This window comes from Anas platyrhynchos, chromosome 24 (assembly GCF_047663525.1).
Source record: "Anas platyrhynchos isolate ZD024472 breed Pekin duck chromosome 24, IASCAAS_PekinDuck_T2T, whole genome shotgun sequence".
Classification (NCBI taxonomy): domain Eukaryota; kingdom Metazoa; phylum Chordata; class Aves; order Anseriformes; family Anatidae; genus Anas; species Anas platyrhynchos.
Window position 1 is genome coordinate 2,683,017 of NC_092610.1, and position 8,097 is coordinate 2,691,113.

Here is an 8,097-nt window from a genome sequence, read left to right on the forward strand (position 1 = left end):
TTTGGGGGGAAAGAGAGGAGCCGGGCACACCCTGTGTTTCGATTATCTGGAGAAGGCCCCGCGCTTCTCTGTAGGCAGCTGGTAAATGATGGGATGTGAAGCATTCCCTGCTGCCTGAGCTAATGATTGCTTTCCAAATGGCATCTGTATTCGGGGGGGGCCGCAGGAGCTGGGGCGCCGCGGGAGAAGGGGAATAATCATGGTAAACTCGATCTTACGAAGCGCTGTGAGCATGCATCATTTTTATTGTAGGAAAGATTAATAGATCCTGTGGCGGCTTTTGTTTTGTTTCAGCGGAAGGAAGTGTTTAAGTCGCTGGTTTATTTCAAACCGTTTGAGTAATCTGGGGCTAATAAACCTTGCTGGAGTTGCAGGAGGCTTCAAAGGCTGCTGGTCTGGCTATCGGACGCGTTAAGGATTTCTGGAGCCTGAAGCACGGCTGCATCACATGGGCTGTGAATTGAGCAAGGACTGCCACTTTCGGGCTTCTTTTCCTCTGTTCGTGGCCTCACACTGAAACCCTTTGATTACAGTTCCTATGGCACTTCTATACCAGACGTGCAATAATTGTGCTCACCTCTCTGCCTTTTTGATCAGGAACGAGCCTACCTTAAACTGGGCCAGTTCACAGTCATCTCCAACGCCTATGTTTTATGTTTTTGCTGCTATCTTGTGCTCCAAGTCAGACTTTCAATTGGAAAGATTTCAAATCCTTTTCTAATAGAAATGCACCCTAAATGGACAGGTTTTTGCACAGTGTTTTATTTTTGGAAGAAAGGGTTTGTAGGTATTCTTTGGTGTCGATTTTCCTGGTTAGCCTTCTTGAGCAAAGAAACTCTTCGTACAGGTTTTATAAGAGTTTGTCCTAACTTCTGCGAAGTGGAAATTTTTGTTATAAATTTGAAGTTTTTCTATTTAAAATTTTAAAGGTTTATGTCAAAGCAAAAATCTTTTGTTCTGAATTGCTTTGAGGTCAAGGTGTGAGAAACTTACTTGAACTGGTGACGAGCTGGAGGCATGTGGGGTTAGGGTACGAGCCTGCGGTGTTGGGTATCGAAGTCTGAACTAGTTCCTCCAAATGTTAGAGACAAAAGGAGGAAACAGGAAGGATCCAGAGGACAGTGTTTAGCCTGTTAATGTGCTGAGGTAGGTATCTGGAACAGGTCAGATGAACCCGTGGTCAGAGGTCAGTTCTCCTCCAGAGTCTGTAAAGTGTGTGCTGTGACCAAAGTCAGCATGAGGTGTCTCCAAGTTAGACGTGCCTTGCAGAGAGCGAGCCTTGCTATAAGGTCGTTCGTTTCTGTTAGCAGTATTGTACTGAGTCGGTTCCCTTTGTGGGCAGTGTAGAAACTTGATTAGAGAAGTGTCATGCCAAAAATCTGATGGTGAGTTTGAAAAATTCTGAGACGGCATCAAGAAACAAGTTTGTTCAGATTTCCCAGGGACAGCCACCTCTGGAACGGGACCAACGCATGGGAAACTTCAACCCCAAAGGAAAACTCAGAAAGCCAGGTAGACGAAATGGGAATTTACCAGGGGATCCACATGGAGCCCCTAATGCAAGCTTGGCCTGACACGAAGCGGTGTAAGTGCACATCTGTACAGTTCTGAGGCTTGTGATAAGAAAAATCCCCTGAAATTGCCTCTCTCAAAATTGCCAAGCCATTCTGTTCCATTAAGGTATTGTCGAATCTAAATATTGCATAGAGTGTGCTGTGTCAGAGGAGGACCTAGCCTCTTGTGCCCTGACCACAGCGTAGTCTTGGTCTCGAAATGAAATGCAGAATCTTGGGGGAACTGGGCAGGCGTAGTGCTGGGTTTGAAAAACAGCAAAGTTAAATGGGTAAACGACTTGTGAACTTTTAAACTTCCACCTTGCTTATGCTGATGCATTATTTCTTCTGTTTTCAGCGAGTTTTGATCAGATTATTCTTTTGTGTATGAAGTTGTCTTTTCAAAGCTAACCAGCTAGGATGCTCAGCGCTCCTCACCCAGTGCCACAAGTCTGTTGTTCAGTGAGCAGCAGAAGCTGGGTTCTGTTGGGGGCAGCTCAGCTGGTTATTTTGCAGAGCCGTGTGGAGGTACGTGCTCTCTGTGTTAATAACGTTTAGTAGCTCTTGTGAATGAAATTTTCTTGGGAAGAATGCTATCTGATAATGGAGGGTTTGTAACTCGAACTCCATTCAGTTTTGCTCTCACTTTTCCTATCAAACTCGCCGGGACCACCAGCGCAGTGTTCCACCAAGCTTTCCCCTTTTCTCATCCCACTGGCACGTCAAACAGCATGGGAGCTGCCTGATACCCTTTTGTTCATAATTGTCTTGTGGGCTGGGGGCAATAGATAAGATTTGAGATGTTGGGACAACACATGATAGCTTAACCCTCTGCAGGTCATTTGCCTTGGCGAATGGCAGAATCCTGCTGTTGCTTTGTGTTCACATCAGAGACTTCGTGTGCCTTTGCTGGGGCTGGATCTGGCCCAGGTGTCTGACCACCTCGCTCCTGCACGCTGCAGGTCCAGTCTCTCCTTTAGTTCCCTTTGGCAATTCCAGGCCTGTCACGTGCACTGCTGGATGTAATTTCAGGCTGTTGCAACATTAATCAGGGTTTTCCCTGCTGTACCTTGGGCCTTAGCAGCTTGGTTTTAAACATCAGATGAAACTAAATTAATCAATAGATAAATTACCAAAAAATCACTTAGCCTCAGAGGCTGAAGCAGAGATGAGAGAAAGAAACCCAAATGCCAAAATTAAAATCTCAATTAAATTTTGCAAATAATGGATAATTACAGGGTGCTTCTTCTTTTTTTATGTTCATATTAAGTTGTAAGGAATTATTAGATATTTAACTGACATTTATCCAGATAGCCCACAGCAAGTTAGGTAGCAGTTACATGCTGTAATAAATGTCACCATTTAAAAATTAATTGCTATGCTATCTAACTTGCTGTGGGCTGTCTCATTAAATATTAATGCCGTGCCTAAAAATATGTTATGAGTTGAAAAGGATTATTTGGATTCGGGATGGCAGAGTTACAAAGCACCTGCTGCCTGGAGGGGGAAGGATGCTCAGGCATCACCAGTTCGCAGGGAGCTCTTCCTGGAGAGGCAGCTCCACCAGCACGTGCTGCCTCCAGCCCGAGCAGGATTCTCGGAGCCCACTTAGGTGCAGAGGCCGTGGGGTGCCCTCTGCGTGTAAATCTTCCAGGGCTGGGAAGAGAAATATTGCACGTCTCATCTCGTACCCCCTGTTCTTCCTTGCACGCAGGCTGGGGGAAGGTGGTTTGAGCACGGCCCTGCTGTTCGCTTGCATGCAGAGCTAATACATGGTGGGGGAGGATGAAGGTGAGCTAGGGAACAGACGGGGGTCCTGTCCACCAGCAGTACCTATATTTATTGTTTTGAGCAAAATGCGTGCTAAGTGCTGTGCAGAGAGAACAGACCTAAGCATTCTAGGTGTTTAAAAAACAGTGCTAGCAGTAGGAGAAGCCTTTTGCAGCTCAGTGATACAAACTGAAGGGATATTTTTGTTCCAACTCTATCTCCCCCTATGAATAATGCATGCTGGTCTCCCAGAAACACAAGGTAATCAGAAATATACTGTGTCCATGACAAACGCAGTGCCCATTACTGTAATAGAGCTTAAGGACCATTCGCATTGACTCTTACTATTTAAAGCCAAGGAATGTGCGATGTGTTTTCCCAGCCAGCCACCACTTTAATGCTTTGCTATTCCCCATCCGCTAATGAAGTGTGCAGAGAGCGAGAGCTGCTGCACCGAGAGGAAAGGATGACCGGGCTGGCTGCTGCTCCGTGTTGGAGCACCATGTTGGAGGATGTACAGCTCCTTGCAGGGCCTCCCTGCTGAGCTCTTCTCCAGCAGATCTCTGGCGGAGCTCACAACCTGTGCAGCCAAGGGGCCTCTGCTCAGGCAGGTAACAGCTGGGTCTTGCCCCGAAATAGGGACCGTGCACGTCCCAGCGTCTGCTGCAGGTGAGCTGGTGGCTTACATCTGGTCTTGTCCTCCTCCCTCTTGCTTGCAGCCCCTGAGACAAAGCACGTCCTGGTGTGGGCTTTCTGTCAGCTGGAGTTGGGAGTCAGATCTGGGGGTTTTTCAGAGGCACTACCGCTCAAATGGAAATCATGAGAATACCTGTACGTGTCCTCTGCCTGTGCTGTGCACGATGGACCCTGTTTGCTCCTGCACAACTTCTGTTCTTTTTAGCCTCTGTTCCCAGTGTGCTCTGTAACACCCTTATGAAGCAGAATATCCTCTGTGGACAAAGCCTGCTGTGACACTTGTGCAGCAGGTTGACTTTTTGATTCAACAGAAAACTACAGAGAATTGTGTTTAAGATGCTTTGGAGGAATTTCTCCTTCCTTTCCCCTAAGCAGGACAAGAAATGCAATTTCATTCATCATGTACTCAGTTCAAAGCACCATTTTCTGCTGAAGGACTGAGCAAATATAATTTAAGGTTCCACTGTGCATGTGACAGATTTAATTAGTGTACATGGGAGCTCAAAGTTGTTCAGAAAGTATTTGTTTGCATAAAAATAGGCCATGTCTGCAATTTAAACTGGAATAAAGTACTGCAGTTATGAAGAATTTAATGAGTTGTTGCGTAATGTTCTTTATAAACACCATCCTAGATGGGAAATTCTATTAGGAAATAAAAACTAGGTTAGTAAATGCAACCAAATCCACCCTTCCGTATCCTCTTGCTTACAGCAGCCATAATTCGTTCCTAAAGGCAAAAGGGAGCGGCGTGTGTGCTGTGCTTGTCAGAGGAGCAGGAGTGAAAAAATCCCTCTGGCTTCTCATCCGTGCCTCGGCTCGGGGGCCTGGGAGGCATTGGGAGGGTCCAGCTCTTTCAGCCCATGTCCTCCCAGCTTTCTGAGAGAATGCCTGCACATAGCCCGTGCTTGGGACGTGTCTTCAGGGTCTGTGTCCCAAAACACTGCAGCTTCGTGTAGAGAGGTCAGAAAATTACTGATGTGCCAGCTGGGAGGCTGATACAAAGCTCAGTTTTTGCTCTTGTCTTGTTGCAGCCTCTTTTTTACGTTGCACTTTAATTGTAGGAGTGCTGGCAGCCTGCTTATTACATGACAGCGGAGCTGCTGAAGGGCCAGGTTGGAGTGAAACGTGATGACACAGTGAGATTTAGGAGGAGACGAGGAAATGGCTTAGGAGGCAACAATCCAGGGGAAGTTGGGGGCTCTCAAGCAAGTCGCAGGGATATTGGGCACACCTCTCTCGAGTGTAGTGCCATCAGGTGTCTGTGAGGCCCATATGGCTCGGCAGGAGGGCGGTTTCTCTCCCCACTGGTCTGGGGTTTCTGCTCCCTCGCAGGTTGGGTGCTTGGTGTTGCTGGGACGTGGGTGATGAGCACCCGGGTGGCACCCTCCAAGGGCACCCGAGCCCTCCGCTGCTGGGAGCTGGGCATCCACACGTACAATCTAAAGCAGCAAAACAAAAGTGGGAGGAGAAGGGAAGGATTTCTTCCTTTCCTGTTTCTTGCTGCACAGCGATGTGCTCAGGATAAGGAGGGCAGGCCCTGGTGGAGCCAGAGAGCCAGCCTGGCTCCTCCGAGCTGGACTGCAAAGCTCGCTCCTGTGGGAGAGCCCCGTCCCTCCAGGAGGCTCTGCAGTGCCACTACAGAGCTCTTCTGGTGCGACACATTGTAAGAGTGATGGTCCTTACCTTGTTCATTCAGCAACATAACATTTATTGAGGGGGGCTGGTAGCATTGTGTATTGTTCGGCTTTTTTCATCTGCCCTCCAACAGTCTCTGAGATCATTAGGACACTGCTTCAGAGCTGGTAAGAGCGTGTGTGGAAGCACCATTCACACAAAGTGTCTGTAATTACAGAGCCTTCTTGTTGGTAGGCAGGCTGTACGTGTGGGGATGTAGCTTTTATCCCTGTAAACTTCTTAAAATGGAATTTCCATCTTAGCTGCTTGTGCAAAGCCCAGTCAGTGCTACATCGCTGCGGGTATGGTCATGGGAGCGAACTGTCGTTTCCTACTTGGGAACTTCAGTTGTTACCTCGTACCTCTGGAGGTCACTGTAACAAAGAAAAATGCAGATACTGGAGACTGTGTAAAGGCTTTCATTTGGCTGCAGTCAAGGTATTTTGTGTTACAGGCCATGCACGTGTGAAACCGATCAGCTCATGCGTGTTTTAATGATTGATTTTTGCATGCAAAGGTCTTAATCCTGGGAGATCTCGATACTTCAGCCCGTGCTGCCCCTGAGTAGAGCTGTAGCAAGATCTTGTTCCTCTGCTTAACTTCTCACTGCTGGAAGGGCAGAGCAAGTGTGGTGCTCAGAGGGCAGGCACTGTCAGAACTGGTTAGGTGTGTACCTCTTGCAGGGCTTTCTGCAAAGGGCATTAAAAGTCCAAGTGCTTTTGAGGATCTGGGCAAATGGCTCTGGTACCTAAATAAAACATGACAGTGAAGGTTTCCTGTGCCCTTTCAGCACCAGTGCTCTGAGACTGGCACTGGAGCGGTGATGCCACTGCCACAGCTCCTGGTCTCAGGGTACAAAGGAGCTTGTTCAGTGAGCGGAGCAGTTGCTCTTGGAAATGGTGCTCTGGTTCTGGCACTCTAGAGAACAGGTCTTTTTAATACAGTATCTATACATTAAAGCATTTTTTTTCCCTTTTTTGATGCTTTCCACTTAAGATGAAAAATATCCGAGCTGTGATCTCAATCGTAGCTGTGAAGGCGAAGTCCTGCTCTTTGCACTAAAATGTGCACATCACCTGCCCAGTTTGAAGATTTTTCCTACTGATCAGAAATGGGAGATGTAACCTGGCACTGGATGTCCTGCCCCTAATGGTTTGATGCATGCTAATCTGTGCGGAACACCTACTAGCTCTGATTTTTCCCAGGAGGGTGAGGACGTTGTGAAATAATTACATTTAGTGTTCTTCACACTGAGGCAAGAGAGCTGCAACATTGTTTTTTTAAGAAATGTAGTTGCAAATGGCAGAGTCTTAAGGCAAATTAACTCGAGATAGCAGCTAATCGGTCTCCAATATGTGGTGTTAGCCACTGCAGCATCAATGGGTCCTTCCTAATAAAGCAAAGAGGTGTTGACAAATTGCAGCGTAATTCAACGGCTGCTAATTGTTTTTTGTAGTAGGCAGTAAACCAAAAGGGGCCTGATTCTCACAGCATTTAGTTTGTTCAACGCTTCTTTATCCTGCAGAGTGGTCTAAAAGAGCTCTCATCAGCCCCGGAGTCAGGGGTGTCCAGTGCCCATCAGACAGATGTCAGCACTGCTTCTGGAAGCGGGCTCAAACCTTCATTTTATTGACAGTGTTCCTCCAACCTTGACTTCGGCGTTGGCATAATTGCATTTTGAAAGCTCACCCTTTTCCCCTCAGTGGGTTGAAAATCCTAATTCATGAGTGTAATGAAAACACGGCGTTCCATGAACGGCTGAACTAATGAGGCCCGTGTATTGATCCTTGTTTATAGGTGCACGTCTTGTGGTTGGATTCTCTGCTGTCTAATGAGGCATGAGCTCCGATGTGCAGCCTTCTGCCTGGAGCACTCACAGCCTCCCTCCTTGCTCTGCCCCTTGTCCCCTCGGGTTCTTTGGTGTTTGGCAAAGCGTGGGGCAAAAGCTGCAGCCTTTCTTTCGCACAAACAACCTTTTAAGAACTCGGTTACAACACAAGGCTGATCTCTGCACTCTGTCAGGTGTGGCTGAAGTAGACTGATGAATTAAGCAGTTCCTGGGGGAGGAGGAAATGAAAAGTCTCCCATATAGATAGCATTAAGTTGTGTTGCCTCATCTCCCTAGCAGAGCCAGCTAGAAGGGTTTGCTTGAACTGGAAAAAATAGGCTAGAAGGCTTGCGTGTGCCCCTGGGTACAGGTGTGCGGAGCCTATGTCCCTACAGACAGAATTTCCACTAATGCTGCTATGTAAAGCATTTTTTGTGTGAAAGGAACGCTGATGGAGCAATTTTCACTGGTTACCACTCATTAAGTTCAGTGCTCACCAGCAGAAGGATCGGGATGCCCAGAAGATCTCATCAGCCGTTTCACACCGTTTGTGCTTTTTAATCCAGTGTATGCAAT